This window comes from Haliotis rufescens, unplaced genomic scaffold, assembly GCF_023055435.1.
Source record: "Haliotis rufescens isolate VD_foot unplaced genomic scaffold, xgHalRufe1.0.p SCAF_2, whole genome shotgun sequence".
NCBI classification, from domain to species: Eukaryota; Metazoa; Mollusca; class Gastropoda; order Lepetellida; family Haliotidae; genus Haliotis; species Haliotis rufescens.
Window position 1 is genome coordinate 2837185 of NW_025963890.1, and position 22891 is coordinate 2860075.

At 38.2% G+C, this 22891-nt stretch overlaps 2 protein-coding genes across 21 annotated transcripts in view; one reads left to right on the forward strand and one right to left on the reverse strand.

The window, feature by feature from the left end:
* The window catches only part of LOC124116743, a 50381-nt gene that overhangs the window by 25197 nt on the left and 2293 nt on the right, over positions 1-22891 (reverse strand). The gene's annotated exons all lie outside the window — the stretch shown is intronic.
* The window catches only part of LOC124116740, a 178995-nt gene that overhangs the window by 10629 nt on the left and 145475 nt on the right, over positions 1-22891 (forward strand). For 5 of the 20 annotated variants that reach the window (XM_048399488.1, XM_048399481.1, XM_048399484.1 and 2 more), the window contains 3 exons: positions 14605-14707; positions 14796-14886; positions 15380-16029. The exons of 7 other annotated variants lie outside the window; for them this stretch is intronic. The gene's annotated coding sequence lies outside the window, so the exon portion shown is untranslated. 8 more of the 20 variants (XM_048399499.1, XM_048399492.1, XM_048399482.1 and 5 more) reach the window with 3 other exon arrangements.

The window sequence follows — 22891 nt, forward strand, 5'->3', positions numbered from 1 at the left end:
TTATATAATGTAATTCTTTAATTCCGTGCTTTAAAATCGCTTCCCCTCTCTCACAAACATTACCTAAACATCGCGAGTTTTCCTGGAATGCGCGCATTAATATTTATTACGTCACAGGGTAAGTGATGTGTCAGTCGGACAGTGACAGTAGCCAATATAGTCCCCAACTGAAATCTGTTTCTTATACAGTGGCAAAGCAACATATACGCAAAAAAACAGTTGTTCTTAATTGCCTTTCGCGGCAATCCATCGGTCTTTTCGCTAGAGTAACTGCCCTTTGTCAATGGAAGCTATTCTAACCCTAGTCTATGAGACGTCACGGCCACGGTCAGACGTTGTTGACAGTCGGTCTGTCCTGTCATAACGTTAAGAAGTATAGTCAGATGTACACACAGCGACAAAACGAAACAAGGTAACAATTCAAAAATATTTCGGACAAATCTAACTATTTTATATTTAGGAGAAGGTTTCAAGCTGCAGAGGTCTACAAGCACAGACATTTCTACTGATCCCGCTTGGCTAGGCCTCGCGCCCTCAGAAAATTGTTTCGAAATTTATATCTCCAAAGTTGCCAAAACTTATAAAATGCCTTAGCTACGTCACAGGTAGACACTGATTTTCAGTATATTAGACTGTTCTTTTGATAATAATAGCAATTATCCCTGTAGTTTATCCAGATTCCCGATGGTTAATTCTGACTCGATCGCCGAATGACGAGGGCGACGCCATGTTTGTTTATAAACAGTGAAAGTAGTCCTAATTGACCATTGATGTTTGCATCTCTATCCGCATATGACCCCAACGGATATCGTTTTTATCCGTTGGCTTTATCCTGCCGAGAAACCTACCAATTATATATATATATATATATATACTGAACCGCAAAAGAAACGTCACCCGAAGTAACCTTGCAAGGGTCACCACCCCACGTCAGGATCGTCAGATTGTGAGACAGCATCTTCAAGATCTTTGTTACTACTGCGGAAACTGCTCAACAGACCATGGGGACACACCAGCGACACATTAGTGCAGACACCGTGCGTCGACGATTGGCGAGCAGACACCTCCACTGTCACAGGCTACACCGAGGGCCCATTCTGACACCACGTCATCGCCGGGACCCTCTTCAGTGGGCAACACAGCACCAGCAGTGGAGAAGAGTCCTCTTCTCAGACGAGAGCCGAGAGACGCCGACGCCGTGGGGAACGATATTCGGATACTTGTGTTGTTGCGAAAGACTCGTGGGATGGTCCGAGCATCATGTGTGTGGGGTGGAATTGGTCTTGCATAGAGGGTCGGCCCTGTGGTTTTAGAACATCGGTCCAGGGAGAGGCAATGTTGTCGCAGCAGCTCGGTACATTGATCAAGTCTTGAGACCACACGCCATACCTCATTTGGCACGTTGCCGCAACCACGAGTTTCAGCATGATAACGCCTGTGCCCACACTGCGAGAGCAACAAGAGACTTCCTCCAGCAGAATGGCATCAGAACCATGCAGTGGCCTGCAACTCAATCCCGATTTAAATCCAACTGAGGACCTGTGGGACGAGACTCAAAGACGGCCGTATGTTTACAGTGTTTGGACAAATAAGGTTTCTCATATATCTATCCATGGTGACGTTTCTTTTGTGGTTCAGTAGAGATATGTATAATTTATACTTTTCAAAAGCCTAATGAACATCTGTTCCTTTTCCATTCTTAAATGATTGTCATTGTTAGACAATTTATAAAACGGAAAGACAGTAAAATGACCACTCCCGCATTCATCATTGTGTTTGCTTACATTTATACAACGTACATTTGGATCTCAAATTTGTTGTCTGTGTACAGTGATTCGGTCTTTTAGTTGCATACCAGTTTCCCCAAATATAATGCTCACCACATCCCGCACATATTAAAACATATTAAACATCTTTTCTGCGACGGTTCATGTCGTTATTAACAGTAAATGGTTTATCTTCGTAAAATTGAAATTTGCAGTCTTCAATGATTATTGGGCAAGTTCCACATCGAGGTGTGTAACATTTTGTTACAGTGACGGTATTTGTATTTTTTTCTGAGTATTTGGATGGACAAAGAATTGTTTGAGATTTTTAGGCTGTCTGGTGCTGGTACATGTTTACGCTTAGTTTTCATAGTTTTACTTTCCTGTAAAATTGGAAGATTTGCTTTCGTAAGGGGCATACTTTTACTGTTTCTAGGATTGTGGGTACACAAAAATGGAAGAATGTCCGTGTCTGTATCAGTTTTGTTTGTTTTCATTCATGTTTCTCGTGATTTTCCGTGCTTTATATACAGGGTCTTTAACCACTCCACATGGATGTCCTTGTAGTTCGAGGTATGTCTTTATTTCTTCTAATCTTTGGTTACTTGTGTCCACATCCGAAACAATAGTACACACTCTTCTTGCCATCGAATATGGAATGTTAATTTTAGTGTGCCGCGATGACATGAATTGAATTGTAGGAACTGATGCGTGTCCGTCGGCTTGCAGTAAATACTAGAAGTATCCTTTTTCAATTGGTCTCCTTGCTTAATAATTTTCAGGTCCAAAAATGAAACCTCATTGTGGTCACATTCCATAGTGAATGAAATCAGAGGATGGGTCGAATCCAGAATCTTCCAGAAATTGTGTAACTCTTTCACTGTTGAGAACAAAATGATAAAACAGTCGTCCAGATATCTTCTCCTTGTTTCACGAATATGTTTATATATGTATATATCAAATATTCTACTTTGGAATATAACATTTCTTCTATGTATCCCAATACCAGAGTTGCGTATGTGGGTGCTACTTTTGTTCCCATGGCTGTTCCGTTTATTTGCTGATAAAACTTGTTGTTGAAATAGAACGTATTGTTCTCCAGTATACATTTCAAAGATTCCATCATGAACGTATGCGTGAAATTGCAGTCAATGGCATCTGGATGCTTATTCAACCAATATCATCGGGTATATTAGTATACAAACTTTTCACGTCAAAGGTCACCAGAACAGCACCCGTTGGTATGACTTACGGTAGGTGACTGAAAAGGTCAATATCATCTGGAACAAACTTGGAACTTTCTTCGTAAGAGGTTTCAGAATTATATCTATGAAGTTACTCAAACGTTGAGTTGGACTATTGGGCATTCAACAATAGGCCTAAATGATAAGTCTTTAGGGTTCTTGATTTCCACATATTCACAATTCTGTTCCTTTACTGCTTAGTTTATCTCTTGACTTCTGTGTATTTTTGGCAGTCCACAAAAGTTTGCAGTCTGAGGATTGTAATCACATAAATAATCTTGTTTCTTTTCATGGAGCTGACTACAATAATGTTTTATATCCTTTTTTATTTTCTGTACCACAACATGTTCTTGGTCGTTAGTTTCCCGATAGAATCCACGGTCTTGCAACAATTCATTCACTTTAGTTTCATAGAATGCAGAATCCATAATGACCACCGCTCAACCTTTATCAGCCTCTTTGATTACAATAGAGCTAGTGCTTCTCTCTCCTCAAACGATAAATTGTGTTTTACTCTGTTGGAAATTTCTCGAAAATTCATCCAAATATTTGTCTCTATTTCGTTTAGGATTAAAACAACTTTTGTTTCTTAATATAGGACGCTCAGATTCATGACTTACGTTTGATGTCGCAGCTTTCTGTGAATTGACAATATTTTCCTCTTCAAAATCTTCAAAATATTCCATAAGTCTCAGTCGTCTACAAAAATGTTGTATATCGACTTTCAACTCTTCGTTGTTCTGGTTTGGTGTTGGTGTGAACCTCAATTTTAATAATTTGCTTTCTGTATCTGTTAATTTTCTTTTTGAGAGATTTACCAGTTTAGGATCAATTCGTGTATCTTTGGGCTTCTCAGAATCTGGTGATACTGTCTTTACCTGTATCGGTTTCTTTGATGGCGGTAGTAGTTTAAATTAAGGTTGTGTCCATAATTTTCATGAGGATGTTTTCTATTTCTTTTCTGTTGCCATTTACGTTCTTGACCATCGTGGTTCACATTTCCATAGAATCTGTCACCTCGAGGATGGAAACGTACTCTTTACTCTTGTGAATATACCTAGTATCGATCCTCCAAGTATCGTCCACGTGGTTGTCTCCTTGGGTTTAAAACCATCTGATCCTCATGAGTATTTTGTTTGTAATTTTGTCCTGACCTAACTTGGCTGAATGGTTGCTGCATGTCACACTTAACCACACTTGGGTAACTCCGGTCGGGCTTCAGTTAAAGCAAATACAATCTTTAAAAAAAATGAAATCAGGTCTATGTGTGTGAATATGATCGGATCCTTCCTGTGTAATGCCTTACCATGCATCACCAAGCTGTGCGATCATTCCGCTCAGCTTATTTAGCCATTCTGGTTAAAACATGGATTTCCTCAATATCACATATACGCTTGTACATGTACACCACCCAACTGACAGAAATATAACCTGTTTTGCTGAAATAGATCTACAAACAGCCAAACCAAATTACTCTCCAAAAATTACATTTCTTTCAAGACCATGCACATCACATTACAAAATTGAATTAGAAAACAATAAATAAAAACGCGAAAGTAATTCAAACAAAATGTAAGATATTGAAAACAATATCAGTGTCTAAAAGGAACTGAAATTCCTGTTGCGATATATATGTAACATAAGCAAAAGAGACCAAATGAAAGAATGGGGTTAGCTTGCAATTCAGCATTTTTACATAATGGTTGAAAGCCATGATTTTGTTTGATTAGATAGACAATGCAAGTCAGTCATGCATACTTTTTTTCCTGTACGTTGTGGTAATGTATCAAATATGTATAAAATTCATACAAGTTGGATGTCTTTTTGTTTTGTGAGTACTAATACTACAACATTAAAGCGATGACTGAAAACAAAACAAAATGTATTGGTGCGGTTTCCTGATGTAGAAGAAGATAAAATCCATGTCAACACTATCTGCATGTAAAGGACGCTTCGCAATCGCATTACCTTATGATTTAGTGATTGTTCCAAATACACGTTTATGAAGTGATGTATGTTTAGACCGATGTATACTTTTACTTTCTGTTTCAAAGGACTAACGTCTGTTTGTCTGTCTGTACATACTCCTTCATCATAATACTCATAATGAAGAAGTTGACATCCATAAATTGTCGTCCTTTTGTGTTTTACCTCTAAAGACTTGATACATACAAATGAAAGGTCAAATAGTGTGTTGTTTATATGTTCCACATAGTGTTAAGTTGAAAGATGATTTTCTGCTCGTTAATCAGACAAGCTGATGCACATATACTCATGTCGGGTGTTTCAGATAGGCGGGGTCTGCATGTTTTAGAGTTAGATTTTGCTGGTTGATTTTGATTCAATGAATTCTCCATTATCTGGACATTCGACATCGAATCAAACTGAAGTATTATTCATAATGCATAACAGACTCCGAATATCTACTCCAATAACAACCGTTTATTGATTGATAACTTATAGCGAGACAACTCGGATATGTCATTATACTGTCTACTCACGACGCTGAGCAGTGCACGAAATAACAGGAAAAGTCATAGGTTATGACTAAACAATAGTCCCCAAAAGGGAATGGGATTGGTGAACAGACAAAGCCTATTTAAACACCTCAACCTACAAATTACATTTAACAATTAGTAAGAGTCAACTGTACATAAAATAATAATTTTAGACTAATTGTACCTACTATTGCAAATATTATGATGTGAATATTCAAGTCACATCTTGCTATCGGTACATAACCAAACCGGTGCATCCATGCAGCACACCAGCATGTCACACATACAAACAACTCGGATAAGTAATTATACTGTCTACTCACGACGCTGAGCAGTGCACAAAATAACAGGATGAGTCATGGGGTGGAGTCTACTATCGCCTGGGTGCACTTTGCCTACAGTCATTTTGCTTACAGAAATTGTAGCATGGTGTGGTAGTTTGCCTACACTAAGAATAATACATCCCTAACTGACAAATGGATTAGTCCACTCACTATCTCGTTACAGGTTACAAATATAAAAAAACCCAAAGATGGTGTAACAACACATCAAGATAAAACTTGTAACTCTCTGATCTTGTTATGTTGTAACAATGTATCCCTCAAGCTATCCCCTTCAACGATTACATTGTGACCATATGGGTGGATGACGACGCCCGGTTCAAGCCATCAATTTGGAACCACAGTGACAACACAGGTCCAAGGACAAACAATCATCTAGAAGGATGGCACAGTCACCTCAACAAGACGTCCAGCGTGCCCATCAAAAGTTCTTTGGATCCGAGTGTTGCAGCAACTGGAGAAGACCGAGAGAAACAAACTGGTACAGTCCAGCATGGTGCGCGCTCCCCTCCCCGCAAACGAATCTATGTTGAACTTGACCAGAGACTGAAAGATCAGCTATCAAATGGGCAGAAAAGCCCCCTTGAATTCCTTGACGCCGCTGGTCACATCATTAAGCTTGACTGAGTGAAAGACATGATCAATAGAGAGTGACAAGTTATTAACGTGCTATTGTGATGAGTGAGATATGATGTAGGGAAAAGAGTGGACATTTAATCAATATTTATTTTTTTCTAACGCAGTGATGTGCTATTTTAATGAATATCAAGTGATGTCTTGATATCATGATTCGTAATGTTTTTCTTGTTGCAAAGTATAAATAATATTGTTATCACTTTATTTTTCTCAATCTCTCATAGTGGGAGAGTCCTTTCATACTGAAAGTAATGGGAGCACATTTGTGACAGCCACTGGTGCATAACATTGTTTTGATAATACTTTAGGCAAAGTGCACTGTAGGCGAAAGTAGACCTAACCGTCGTGGGTTATATAACATCAGATACGTGGAGGGTGAAATCTTAATACAAGTTGTTATCATGATGTCGATCAGAGAGACGCTTGTATACTGGAGAAAGTGTAGACTCAGCTGTGCAGACCATTGAATTACTGCGTTAACCAATGGTATTTAAGATGTCTTTACATGAGATGGAAGACAAAAGACATTTTAGATTAATACTTATACTCAATTGGAAAGATCGTGAAATTGGAAACATTCAGCGTATCCCCTCTTATCATGGGCCCTTAATCTCCAGCGCTATCTATAAATGTCAATTAACACCTCATCACGTCACCGGATCTTACGTAAATACATACAAGTTATGAACTACCTCTCTCTACAAAAACCAACTGATAGGGTCAGTCAGGTATGGCATAACGGGCTAATACAAAAAACCCGAAATAAAGTAGGACTGAAAGGCCAAATAATAAACTATATCAGAGACATCCTAACTAATCGCAAAATAACCGTGGGTATCGGCCATACGCTATCGGACAAGTGTCCCTTAGAAAATGGCACACCCCAAGGTGGCATTCTAAGCCCAAAACTTTTCAACGTGATGATTAATGACCTATTCGTGGGAATACCCAATACAATTCAAACTTCCAAATACGCGGATGATAGAACCCTCTGGGTCCGCACCAGAAGCATAAATATGGCTAAAAAATTAATGCAGAATGCATTAAATAAAATTAAAATAGGGCAAATAAATGGGGGTTTTCACTAAATGCCGAAAAAAACACAGGGATAGTATTCAAACACAGAAATATGCGTGCAAACACCCCCAAACTACAACTAAACAAAAAAACATTAAAAATTAACACCAATCTCTCAACGCATAATAAATTACCTAAATATACCACTACTTATGTCTTATTTTGTCACGTAGGATTATGTACCATTTTCCTACAACGCACTTTCTTTTTGGTATTTTGTAAGAATTATTTAGAGAAAGTTTTGTGTGGGACTCTAATAACATTTATCACTAATGCCAAGAGTGAGTGAGTGAGTTAAATTTTACATCGCATCGGCAATATTTCAGCCATATAGCGATGTGAACTAGGTTGAACAAGTTAGGCATTTATATTATATATTTAAAGCTGTCATCGAAGGACAGAACAACAACCAGCAATATATCACAGATTATAATTTTAGAACTAGTTTTAGAGCAATAAAATAATCAGATACAATACAAACGATACAATATAAAAAACGGGCTGTAGATCGCCAGCAACCAAAGTTAGGCCACCATACTAGGGACCATGGGGACTTACGGTACTTCTGCTACCTACATGGTACCCCAGCAGGATTTACACCATCCCTCTGGCCACTGGCGATTATCAGACAGATTAGCCAAAGAGTTAAAATCAACAAAAATACTACGATTAAAAGCACAGAGAAAGGAAATGATACGTTGAATGATACTGGACTTACGTACCTTCCCAGGGGGACAATTGTTTTACGATACTTCAACCCCCTGTGAAGATACAGCCACCAACAATCTCAGTTATGATTTCATTTCACCAAATTAAAATTCATTTACTTTATACTATACATATTATTATCAAAATTTATCTATTAATTCTATTTCTTTTAAAAAACCGATGATTAAATGAGCACTGATTTGATTAAAAAGATCCTTTATAGAGTACACTTTGAAATATTTATCCCTTGTGGTGGAAAAATCAATACAGTCAAGCAGGACATGCTTGACAGTGATTCTTTCATCACAAGGGATACAAAATGGAGGATCCTCACCTTTCAATAAAAATTCATTTGTATACCTGCTATGGCCAATACGACATCGTCGTATTATGACCTCCTCAAATCTGGACTGACAGCCCAAGTAGGTGTAACCAATATTAGGTTTAATTTCATGTAATTTATTGATACCGACTTGGGAGTCCCACTTCTGTTGCATCAGATCACAAATATAAGATCTGATTACAGGTTTATAATCAGTATATGGGATAAGAAGTGGTGTCACAGATTTGTTGAGTGCTGCTTTTGCAGCAGCATCAGCCATTGAGTTGCCTTTGATGCCCACATGACTGGGCAACCAACAAAAGACGATGTCGTATTGGCCAGTAGCAAGTTCATTAAATAATTCAATAATTTTGATTAAAAGTGGATGTTGACATGAGATGTTATGGATAGCCTGCAGGCAAGAAAGAGAATCGGAAAATAGGATAAACTTCTGATATTTTGACTGTTTACTGATATATTGTAAAGCTGTTAAAATGGCATTGGCCTCAGCTGTGAAAATAGAACTATGGTCGGGTAATCTGGAGGAGATAGTCCTGATCCAATGACAGTGGCGCTAGCAACAGCGCAACTATCCTTGGATCCGTCAGTAAATATAGATTTGTAAGTATTATATGTGTTTCTTAATTCATTATATTTTTGTTGATAAATAAGTTGATTTGTTTCCGATTTCTTTAATTTAGTTAATGTCAGATCCACCTCTGGCTTTACCAACTGCCAAGGTGGAGAAGACAAAAGCTGCATGGGGCTATATATCACTAATTAGATCCAAACTAGACTATATGCATATGGCAGTGCCATTTATGACACCCTAAACAACTCTCTCATTAAAAAACTAGACTCAATCCAGTATCAGGCCCTAAAACTAATCACACGAACTCAACATGGCACCTCCTCCACCTCACTCCAGGCCTTAACAGGAGAAATGCCACTTAAACTACGTAGGGAACAACTTACCCTAAACTTCTGGGCCGCGTCCCAATCAAACTCTCTAATCGAAAACTTAATAAAAAACAATATCAGCCCTAGAAACCAAGCCCTAGCCAGGAAAAATCCACTACTTACTCAAATTTCACAGAGAATAACCAATTACCTAAATGAACACAAAATACATAATCTTAAACAAAACAATAAATCATCCAATATCTTCACTCCAAAACTTAAAATACCCAAAATAGACACAACACTAGCTGATGCACTAAATAAACAGACCGATCCTAACATCGCTAAAATCACCACACTAGCATAGATACACGATAATTGGCATATACACAGACGGATCCTCAGATCCGATCTCAAAACACACAGGTTTCGGAGTCCACATCGCACAACCAACTAAAAACACCCAATCTTACCGACTCCCAAACAACCAATCCATATTTACGGCCGAACCCATGGGCATGGCCTCAGCACTACACAATCAGCAATCTAAAAAACACCAAAAAATCCTAACCGCCCCAAACTAATAAATCAAATTCTCAAAAGCTCAAACAACTTAACTAAGGCAGATAAACAAATAGAGTTCATTTGGATCCCGCCCACGTAGGAATCTTTGGAAATGAAAACGCAGATAAAGCAGCAAAATTATACCTTCATCTTCCAGAAATAAGCTTAAACTTACCCAGCTCAAAATTAGAAATCAAAAGTGTCAGCAAAAAATGGCAAAACATATACCAAAACTCAAATAGCCAAATCAGGAAAGTAGTACACCCATCCAAAAAAATCGACAGAATAATTACTAAACTACAAACAGGCCACACCAAACTAAATAATCACCGTAAAATAGCTAATCTACACATAACAAGAAACACCAGAACACGTACTCATTCACTGCACACACTACCAAACACACCGAACAACACTACAGACCACCCTAAATATTAAAACCGCACTTACACTTGAAACAATCCTAAATCCACAAAATAAATTAGAAGTTTCCAATATAAGTAAGTAAGTAGCAAACTTCACTCTACTTCCACCGAATAAACGCCATCAACTCAGCAGCCTTCTCTGTTCTTCAAGGTAAGACACCATTGACTTAAATGTTAACTTATTCTGTCAACTACATCAAGCATGTCCGCAAATTTGTCCATATCCTTAGCATTCCCTAATCGTATTGGCTTGAAATTGTATATTTCGTCCAATTGTAATGCTACCTGGCGTCTCTTGCCGCCATATTTTCTGTCCAATCTCTCCAAGGCTACATCATAGACTGAAGCACTGTGACCTAGCCTTGCAACTATGTGTGCTGCTTCTCCAGAAAGGTACTGCTTCAATTGCAGAAGTTTATATTCATTGGTGGCTGGAGCTTTATCAACACATGCCATAAAAGCAGACTTCCAGCCTTCATATTCTCTGACATCGCCAGAAAATACTGGAATGGAAACTCTTCAATTGTTTCCACATGTCTTCACCTAAATTGTGTTGCCTAGATGACTTACCTGAAGTTGTATAACAACCTTTTGTGTTATCTGGGACTGGTGTCCGTTTCATATCCATATTTGACCTTTGTTGAAAATGGCCTAACTTGAACGCAGCATGTTTGTAACCTTGGTTACTGATTTGCCCAGCGCCATCACTGTCCAAGTCTGCATCGTGCAACAAACCTTTACAGCTATCATGCGACCGATTCGCATCGAATTGGCGAGACCTTAACATTTCTGACTGAATGCTTTTTGCGTCCGAACTAACATGTGACCTGTCCTTAAGAAATGCTTCAGCCTTATCAAGGGCAAGTTCAATTTCATCTTCAACAGTTTCTATCTCCTTACTAGTTTTCTGAACTTTCTCTAGGTCACCAACCCAGTTGTAAGCTTCTAGTAATTCAACTATGAGACCTATAGCCTTGCTTTGCAGAAACTTACCTGATCAATTAGACTCCTAATTGTCTTACGATCTGGTGTCTCAAGTTCAACTAAATTCAACAATTTGTTCTTTGATTTTGTCAAAGCTGACTTTGAAATAGTTTTCTGATGCTTAAGTTTAGCTATCTTTAGCTTTAGCTCAGAATTGTTCTTCAGTCCTACGTCTGAAGAAGTGTACTGTTTCAGCGCTACGTCTGAAGAAGTATCCTTTTCTATTTCCGCCTTACTCGCAGACCCTAACTGCGACATACTGCTTGAATGTAACAATTAGCTATACTTAATGCTAATCTAAACTAACGAAAGCCTAATACAAAACTAAAATATTCTAACCAGAGAAACCACGCTCTGCTACCAAATGTTGCGCAGTGGAACTGAATATTTGAGCGTGGTTTAACTTAAAATGAAAACTAATCTAAACTTTGTATGACTTACCTTTTTTGAATGAATCCAGGAACTAAACGTGATAACCTATTATAAAACTATGAAGATCTATAAGGAACTAAACGTGATTACCTGTTATTATATGAAGAAAAGATGAATAAACCTCAAATGAAAGAAACTAAATGCTAATTCTAACAGTTACTCCTAAGGGAGTCTTACCACTGTCTAACACTGTCTGACACCATCTGTCTGACACCATCTGTCTAACCATCTATCTAACCATCTAACGAATGGTCTAACGAACATTCTAGCGAACTATGACCAAGTCACTAACTGATGCGCGCTACCGCCTTATATTTACTCACAACCCTCACAGTTCACGTGCAGTCACAGCCATACGTTGGTGCGTTCAGCGGTGCGATCGTTATGCATCGGGTGCGTTTTGGAGAACAGATTCTCTATTTTACACTAACACGGGTGCATGTGAAGCGCGATCTATAGGCTCCTGGGAGTTCGGTCTTGACTGCCGTCGAGTTCGGACGTCTTTTGCTTCTCAGCAACTTGTCTAGTGTTATACAACACACTTATTGTTTATGATACTTCCTCTTTTGTTCTTTGGCTTTTGATTTCTCTTGTGTTGGAGTGCATTCAAACTTTTAATTTCTATTTGGTATTTGCTGATTGTTACAGTCAGTTGTTGGGGATTGTCCTCGACAATGGCTGACAACAGAATGGAATGTGAGGAAGGATTTAAAGTGGTGGCTTCAGGGAGGAAGCGACTCGGCCGTATTTCAGATGGTACTTCTAAAAAAGCCTGTGTTGCCAAGCAACCAAATACTGTCCCTCCTACTGCAAGGTCTGATCTTACTTTTGTCTTTGATGAGCCAGCGCGGGTCAAATCAACCACTGTTATCTTCAAAGCCGATGTAGATGAATATGATGATGGTTCACCGACCCTCTGTCAACTTATGACACAGCGTGCTTTGGCTAGAGCCTTGGCTAAGATCACTACAGAAATAGTCAGTGTTAAGCGGATGGCCAGGGGAGATGTTAATGTCACTGCAAAAACCGTTGAGGCTGCCAAAACACTTTTGCAAGTCACAGAACTTGATGAACATTTTGTCACCCCTCATGAGCCTGAATCCTTAATGAGAACACGTGGAGTCATCTATGGTATTGATCTGGATATTGAGATGAATGAAATTGAGGACAAGTTGAAACTTGTGTTACCTCTAATGTGCTCTGCTGTGCGTCAGACTCGTGGGCCTGAAAAAGTTCCCACCAAATCTGTTCTTCTTACATTTACTGGCCAGTCTTTACCGGATCATGTTGTCATTTTCTTCCAGAGATTTCCAATCCGGATATATGTTCCTCCTGCTCTTCGATGCTTCAAGTGTCAGTCCTTTGGGCATGTCTCTGCTAAGTGTAGAAGCACTCATCATGTGTGCGCTAAATGTGGAGGGAAGCACAAATACGAGGAGTGCAATGAAAGTTCCCTTAAATGTAAGAACTGTGGTGGTGCACACTCTGCGGCATATAAAGGTTGCATTAAATACCAGGAAGCTGTCCAGATTAAGAAAGTCCGAGTGGAGGGTAAGTTGTCTTATTCTCAGGCTGTTCGACAGGTGCGTGGAGATTTTGATGTCGCTCAGGTTCCAGCAGTCCCTAAACCACCTCCTGCAGCTAAACCACTGTCTCAGGTTGTTACAATTTTAGATGTTGTGTCTTCTCCAGTCATGGTGACTGCTAGTACTCAGACTGAGACTCTTGAAGTTGAATGTCAGACTGATCCTGTTGTTGACATCATGCCTGAATCATCTTGCAAACCTCTATTTAACAATGTCTCTCCTGTTGACTTTCTCAACTTTGTTATTTGTATAGTTGCTAATCTTGGCACTACTCGTACATTCAAGTCTGATGGTCTTCAGACGATAGCGTCAGCTGCCCAGTCCCTCTTGGGGTTAAGATTGTCCCCTGATGATCTGACGAGCATGGTTAAGGGTCAACAATGGAAGTCTTAATCCATCCTTCTTATGGATCTCTTGATGCTAGATCACTCAGTGCTAACGGTCCAGGATTTAAAGTTTGTATTAAGTTTTGACCCAGATGTTTTGTCTTCAGGAGACATTCTTAACTCCTAACCTAAAGCGTGTGGCAGTTTCACTACTCTATGAACTATCTAGGTACTTAGCAAACCTTTATTATGGGCAAGGTGTACATGGGCCTAGTTGCCCGAACACTTATAAAACTTTCTAAAAATCAATCAATATAGGCTCCTGGTGCGTTTTGGAGCACATTTTAATGAACAGACATGTCTTCAGAACAAAGATCTTAATACGTTAGGTGTAGGTTAGATCTATTTCGACTATATCGTAGCGTTGGGAAAATTATCATTGACTTAATATCCAGACAATAGTTCCTCTCGCGAACGTATATTTTTGTATATTAGCATACTAGTTGCACGGCAACATCCCAATATGAGTATGTGTACCAATGTCAATAACTTGTACGTTCCTACATTCAGTGACACGTACTCATAACAATGATTGCCTGCAACTTAGTAGCAATGAAAACTGAGTCGACCAACATTATATTATGTTGTCTGTTATACGAGGTATATGAATGTGACTCTATCTCTGAACACGTGTTGTACACGTATCATATTATCTTGTCATTATAATTAAATGTACTTCACTCGACTTCCACCGAATAAACGCCATCAACTCAGCAGCCTTCTCTGTTCTTCAAGGTGATGGCCAGTCGTGACCGTTCTACTACCGCTAGTTCCCCCAATTAAGTAGTAACACCCAAAAGGACGTCTACGTCACCCAAAAGACACGCTACGTCAAAAGGTTAGTCATGCCCGATCAACAAACTTAATCCAAAAGAAACGTCATAGGAAAAGGAAAAAGAGAATATAAATTGTCAATGCCGAAACAGATTCCTCTTGGCGTAAAGGGTACATCCCCTCGAACTTAGGTGACATCTCTGCTCCGGACACCCACAAACACAACAAAGACAATTGCCACAGGTAACGTACCCCTAGACTAACAGTCAGTCTCTGAAATCTTATATTACACAATATCCTTCTTGACTCTAAAAATAAAAAAAATCCCTATGCTGATTTCAGAATAGAGCTAGCTTGAGCTGGCTAGACTTGCTTTTGTATGCGTTTCTAGATTCATTTTTTTCATAAAATAAATATATTCCACGGTCATGCTGCAGGACTAACGTACCCCAGTAACCACATGTTATAAACTCAGAATCTAAATCAATACGCGACCACAGCTGTCTTGAATACACCAGAGGCAATACATAAGAAACTCTTAACGCAAAACTGTATTGAAAAGGTTATCATTGAGGTGAAATCCATAATCACTAGTTTGGAATTGAAAGTTCATTCAGTGGACAAATTGAAGGAACGAGTAAATAATGTCGAGAACAGTGTCAAATTCATTTGTGAGTCATTTGATGAATGGGCTATTGATAAAAATCAAACTCAAGCTGATATCAAAACATTTCAGGATTAGGCCCCCAGCTTGATGCCTTACAAAAAGAGAATGTGTCTTTGAGGGAACATTTGAGAGAACAATGAGAGACAGTCTAATCTTTTCTAATGTCCCTGATCAAGTGAAGACGTGGTATGAGCAATGATCGTGTTGAAACATGGGAACAGACGGAAGGCATACTCAGAGATTTTATAAAAACTGAACTCAAACTTGCCTGTAGTGAGACAATAAGCTTTGAAAGAGTCCACATACTAGGTGCTCGACGATTTACAGGACAAAAGGAAATAGGAAACCTAGATGAATCATTGTCTAAGTTTATTTACATAAGAGAGAGGGACTTAGTCTAGGAGCTGAACGGTAAGTCATTCCAGAGTGCTGTAGTTTCCTGAAGAAATTAGACAATATAGAAAAGAAGTCCTTATGCCACGTCTTATAGAGGCACGAAACGGAAGGAAGAAAGCGGCAATTATACATCAACAACGCTCTACAAACAGGTCACCCCCCAGCAGGCGAACGAGGCTTCACTCAGATAACGCGGGTGGAGAGGCGTAGCCATGCTCGTGACACACGGAGCAATAACTCAGCATTTTCCGATATTCTGTACACCAGTGGAGTAGCTACTTTAAACTTCTCTTGACAAGAATTGTATAGAGGCTCCAGAGACTGTGAGTAAAGTCCCATACTTGAGATTTAATGACTTTCCTGTCAACTTTCCACCCATGCTGAGAGTGAAAACAGTGTGTGTCACCCACACCCGACATGACCTTCATATACATGTACATGTAGAATCTGTCCCTTTAAGTCAGACAGACAGACAGACAGACAGACAGACAGTTTATTCAGTACAATGCAGATTGGATATTAACATTGTCACGTGATGTACATGATCAGATTTTAAATCAAGTTACACATTCCTCATTTTAAAGACATGTTTTAAGAATACATGAAACAGCGTGGATCATATCAGGATTTTCAGAGTTTAGCAGCTTTATCATTAACTGACGGTCTTTAAAAGTACCTTGCAACATGGGGAGAAATTTATACCTTAAATGGGAATACGTTTCACATGTAAGTAAGACATGATATTCATCCTCTACTTCCCCGGATGAACAGTTTGTACAAATAGAGTTCATAATATCACCGTATTTGGATCTGCGACATATATTTACAATAAGTTCTGATTAAACTTTTATCATTTTAACAAGTTAAATATCTTTCAGTTTGTAACAATGATTTTACTTTGATGTAATTGCTGAGATAAAGGGATTCAGAAATACTTTGGTGCCACTGTTGACAAAATATATCCTTCAGTCTTTGCTTAAATGAATATCAAGTAAACTGTGGATCTCCCACATCTTGAGAAATCCATACACTTGAAAAGCCACTAACAATTAATAGATTTCTCACATCTGAAACCCAATTATTTTTTCCATCACATCAAGTACCTTTAACATTTTGTAACACTGATATGGGTATCTACGTCTGTTACCCAATTTCGTTTTCCATTTTTATCAAAGAGTACCATCAAATTATAACATTTTTTCGGGAACCTATAAGATGGCATATTCAATAATCTTAACCAATATTTGATAACCTTTAGATATGAATATATATAGATTGGAAATCTTCCACAATCACCATATACCATAACACTTTAACATTAACTTTAACACCAATGAATTTCTTGCAGGCATATAAATGTACTTTTTCTATTTGTTCAAGCTTACTGAGTCCCCATATCTCTGCTCCATATAGAAATATCGGACTTATCTTTAAATCAAATATCGACTTGTAAGTAATATTTCCAAGAGTAATGATTTGTTTTAACACACCAATTAATACCTTTTGAGCTTGCATCGATGCTTGCTTTGCATGCATAGACCAACTAAGATGATTTGTAAAGTATACACCTAAATACTTGTAGAAAGAGGTAGTTTCTAGGCGTTCCCCTTTGTGAAACCATTATTCCTTTTGAGCAAGTTTCCCACCATTTTTAAAAACAACGATCTTCGTTTTATCTTTGTTTACAGTTAATCATAATAATGTAAATATGATGATGGTACTACTTACTTTGTGTATTTACAACACAATCAAAACATCAAATAAAAATAGAAATCTGTTATATATAATATTTGTAGTATGAAATTATAATTTGCTTTGTAAATGCCAAGAAACAAAAAGGATTATATAGGCAGTTGTCACGAGAGAAGTTCGAGACAACACGGTCGAAGGTGTCATTCAGTAAAATAAGTAGATGGTCTATTGTCCTTTTCTATGATAAATACATCTACATATGTCAGAGTTTGTGATCTTTTCTTTTGTTTCAATAGTAATAGTTGCATGCCTTGTTCCAGGTTAGATTTTAAAGTTTGTTTTTGATTGATCAGGTATGAATAGAAAACCATGATGACACAATTTAGAAAACTACAAACGTAACTACAGGTTACGTATACTAGTATTTATCTGGTACCATGTATACTGTTATACCTGAAATACCTAATTATTTGTATGCTGAAATATCAAACTGATCGGGTAATATTAAATAACGATTGTAAAATTACAATCGTCCTTTTTGCTTTGGAATTTAACAGTAGCCTCCCTTTCGAAAAAACACCCAAACCCGGCAAACCCCATTTTCACTGCTAGCCCCAAACAGGCATTAACCAATAACATTTGATTACTTGCGAAACGTATCGTCGAACACATCGAAAATTCATTTAACAACGCTCGTAGATTGATGTGCATTTTTCATTCATTGGAACTATTAGCATTATAAAATAGTAGCGAATTTACATGAAATAAAGACATTAATATGGCGTTATTTTTTTCTGGCAAATAGTAAAGCATTTACACCAGCCGGTGACCATGCATTTTTGCAACTAAATCTAGCCTGGATTTATTTTTTAATAAGATATGAAGATAATGTGGAGATATATTTTGTGAACATCAAAAATAAGGTGATCTGTTACAAGTGTCTTCCTTGCATCTGGATGAGTTATATTCACCCTTCCTGAGTTCCTGTGTAAATTACCGGATCGTAGTTTTCTGTGGCGTTCGTAATGATTTGGTATATTTGTTTATTTATAATAGTTATACACTTGCAGCATAAAATGAGATATATTAACTGATTTTTAAAACAAATAGAATCAGTTATAAAATACTTTTGATATCGGATCGGCTTTTTCTTCACACGCCCCCGAAAACCTACGCTCGTAGATAGCCGTCATATATTCATTTCCTGTCTTTTTCTTTGAGTGAAACTTTTTGGGAGGTATTATCGACAGCTTGGTAGCGGTAACATCACTGTCATTCTATTCAGATAAATCTTTGTGATCCGCTAAGAGATGTCCTTTTATTGGATTATCGCTGGTCGTAGTCGGATAAATCTCGGCTAAGGGAATTAACTCTAGCCCCGGATATTATGTAATATTGTCTACGTGGCTACCAGAATGGTCAGTTGTGAATGTCTACGCATCATTTGCGCATCTGTAGCGGTACAGGGAGGTTAACAGCAGGGTGTCGGGGTGTATCAGTTACATGCCAGACCGTAGCGCTGATGGTAAGTGATAAACTGTTGGGGAGGGCCGTCCCTCTATTATATGGTCTCTGCTATTACCTAAATGTGTGTGCCTTAGAGCAGCAATATGTCTCATGTACACATGTTCTCTTCTCTATTTGACAACTGTACGTGTTGAACTGAACAAACACAGTAACATACCGGCAAATGATGATATTAGTATTGCACAATTTGAAAACAGGTCTATGCATTATGATTTAGATAAAGCGACCGCATTTCGCAAAAATATTGATTAGGATCCAACTAACGCCATGACCACATCAACTGACTGAGCTATGATTACCCTCTCCAGTAATAAATGGATCAGCCGGCGGACTCGCTCACCTGCTTGTGAATGCGGCTCGGGAAACTATGGCTTGTGGGTCTGTCCTCATTTCGCCTACACCTCATTTCGGGCATTGCCTAAAAGTCGGGCCGGGCCAAGACGGGCCAAGACGGGCCAAAGTGTTACTGGCTAATTACTTCATTATCGGCGATCATACCTACATATAATTGATGCAACATACACACATGACGTAATGAACAATCACCAAACAAAAAAGTGCACCATAAATAAGTAATTCGGAGTAAATCGCTAGAAAACCAGAAAGTGGAGCAGTGTGTAAGCGTCGCTGATCTTGGTAACATGTAAAAGAGCAATCGTTAAACGAAATAAGATTTGAAACGTATCAAATACTTCTAGCTATCGTGATACAAGGTTCCATCTGTGAGCATAGTGTTTATATTTATAGGAACGTTCTATATATAAGTAAATACCACTTTATAATGTCACTGATCGTCGTATTTAAAGCAGACTCTTCTCCCTATACTCTCAACAGTCACACAGGTGTTCGGTCCGACTTGGCCCGGGCGGTCAAAATCAACTTTAAACTCACATATGTATCATCAAATGGATTCACATCTATAAACTAGTATAATATCTACCTAAATACCACTTAATAGTGTCTCATATCGCTGTACTTAAAGAAAACAAGGTGCTCAAAGTGAAGCATTTTTAGTGTATTTTCTTAAGAAAATCTCTGTCAGAAGTGTTCGGTCCGACTTGGCCCGGGCTCTCAAAATCAACTTAAACCTCACAGATCTAACTTTAAATGTGTTTACACCTATAGATTAGTGTTATATCTACCTAAATACCACTTTATAGTGTCTCAGAATGCTGTACTTAAAGAAAACAAGGGGCTCAAAGTGAAGCCCTTTTCCCTTTACATTCTCAACATAGTCTCTATCAGAAGTGTTTTGCTTGTGTTGGGTCCGACTTGGCCCGGGCGGTCAAAATCAACTTTAAACACACAGACGTATCTTCAAATGTGTTTACATCTATAGATTAGTGTTATATGTACCTATATACCACTTTATAATGTCACGGTACATCGTATTTAAAGAAAACAAGGGGCTCAAAGTGAAGCCCTTTTCCCTTTACATTCTCAACATAGTCTCTATCAGAAGTGTTTTGCTTGTGTTGGGTCCGACTTGGCCCGGGCGGTCAAAATCAACTTTAAACACACAGGCGTATCTTCAAATGGATTCACATCTTTAGATTAGTATTATATCTACCTAAATACCGCTTTATTATGTAACGGTACATCGTATTGAAAGAAAACAAGGTGCTCAAAGTGAGCCCTTTTCGCTCTACGTTCTCAACATAGTCTCTATCAGAAGTGTTTGGCTTGTGTTGGGTCCGACTTGGCCCGGGCGGTCAAAATCACATTTAAACACACAGATGTATCTTCAAATGTGTTTACATCTATAGATTAGTGTTATATCTACCTATATAACACTTTATAATGTCACGGTACATCGTATTTAAAGAAAACAAGGGACTCAAAGTCAAGCATTTTTACTGTTTTTTCTTAAGAAAATCTATGTCAGAAGTGTTCGGTCCGACTTGGCCCGGGCTCTCAAAATCAACTTAAACCTCACAGATGTATCATCAAATGCATTCATATGTTTAGATTAGTATTATATCTACCTAAATACCACTTTATTATGTCACAGTACATCGTATTTAAAGACAACATGTTGCTCAAAGTGAAGCATTTTTACTGTATTATCTTAAGAAAATCTCTGTCAGAAGCGTTCGGTCCGACTTGGCCCGGGCTGTCAAAATAACTTAAACTTCACAAATGTATCATCAAATGGATTCACATCTTTAGATTAGTATTATATCTACCTAAATACCACTTTATAGTGTCTCAGATCGCTTTCCTTAAAGAAAACAAGGGGCTCAAAGTGAGCCCTTTTCGCTCTACGTTCTCAACATAGTCTCTATCAGAAGTGTTTGGCTTGTGTTGGGTCCGACTTGGCCCGGGCGGTCAAAATCACATTTAAACACACAGATGTATCTTCAAATGTGTTTACATCTACAGAGTAGTGTTATATCTACCTAAATACCACTTTATAGTGTCTCAGAATGCTGTACTTAAAGAAAACAAGGGGCTCAAAGTGAAGCCCTTTTCCCTTTACATTCTCAACATAGTCTCTATCAGAAGTGTTTTGCTTGTGTTGGGTCCGACTTGGCCCGGGCGGTCAAAATCAACTTTAAACACACAGACGTATCTTCAAATGTGTTTACATCTATAGATTAGTGTTATATGTACCTATATACCACTTTATAATGTCACGGTACATTGTATTTAAAGAAAACAAGGGGCTCAAAGTGAAGCCCTTTTCCCTTTACATTCTCAACATAGTCTCTATCAGAAGTGTTTTGCTTGTGTTGGGTCCGACTTGGCCCGGGCGGTCAAAATCAACTTTAAACACACAGGCGTATCTTCAAATGGATTCACATCTTTAGATAAGTATTATATCTACCTAAATACCACTTTATAGCGTCTTAGATCGCTGTACTTAAAGAAAACAAGGGGCTCAAAGTGAAGCCCTTTTCCCTTTACATTCTCAACATAGTCTCTATCAGAAGTGTTTGGCTTGTGTTGGTTCGGACTTGGCCTGGGCGGTCAAAATCACATTTAAACACACGGATGTATCTTCAAATGTGTTTACATCTTTAGATTAGTGTTATATCTACCTACACACCACTTTATAATGTCACGGTACATCGTATTTAAAGAAGACAAGGTGCTCAAAGTGAAGCATTTCTACTGTATTTTCTTAAGAAAATCTCTGTCAGAAGTGTTCGGTCCGACTTGGCCCGGGCGGTCAAGATCAACTTAAATCTCACAGATGTATCATCAAATGGATTCACATCTTTAGATTAGTATTATATCTACCTAAATACCGCTTTATTATGTAACGGTACATCGTATTGAAAGAAAACAAGGTGCTCAAAGTGAGCCCTTTTCGCTCTACGTTCTCAACATAGTCTCTATCAGAAGTGTTTGGCTTGTGTTGGGTCCGACTTGGCCCGGGCGGTCAAAATCACATTTAAACACACAGATGTATCTTCAAATGTGTTTACATCTATAGATTAGTGTTATATCTACCTATATAACACTTTATAATGTCACGGTACATCGTATTTAAAGAAAACAAGGGACTCAAAGTCAAGCATTTTTACTGTATTTTCTTAAGAAAATCTATGTCAGAAGTGTTCGGTCCGACTTGGCCCGGGCTCCCAAAATCAACTTAAACCTCACAGATGTATCATCAAATGCATTCATATGTTTAGATTAGTATTATATCTACCTAAATACCACTTTATTATGTCACAGTACATTGTATTTAAAGACAACATGTTGCTCAAAGTGAAGCATTTTTACTGTATTATCTTAAGAAAATCTCTGTCAGAAGCGTTCGGTCCGACTTGGCCCGGGCTGTCAAAATAACTTAAACTTCACAAATGTATCATCAAATGGATTCACATCTTTAGATTAGTATTATATCTACCTAAATACCACTTTATAGTGTCTCAGATCGCTTTCCTTAAAGAAAACAAGGGGCTCAAAGTGAGCCCTTTTCGCTCTACGTTCTCAACATAGTCTCTATCAGAAGTG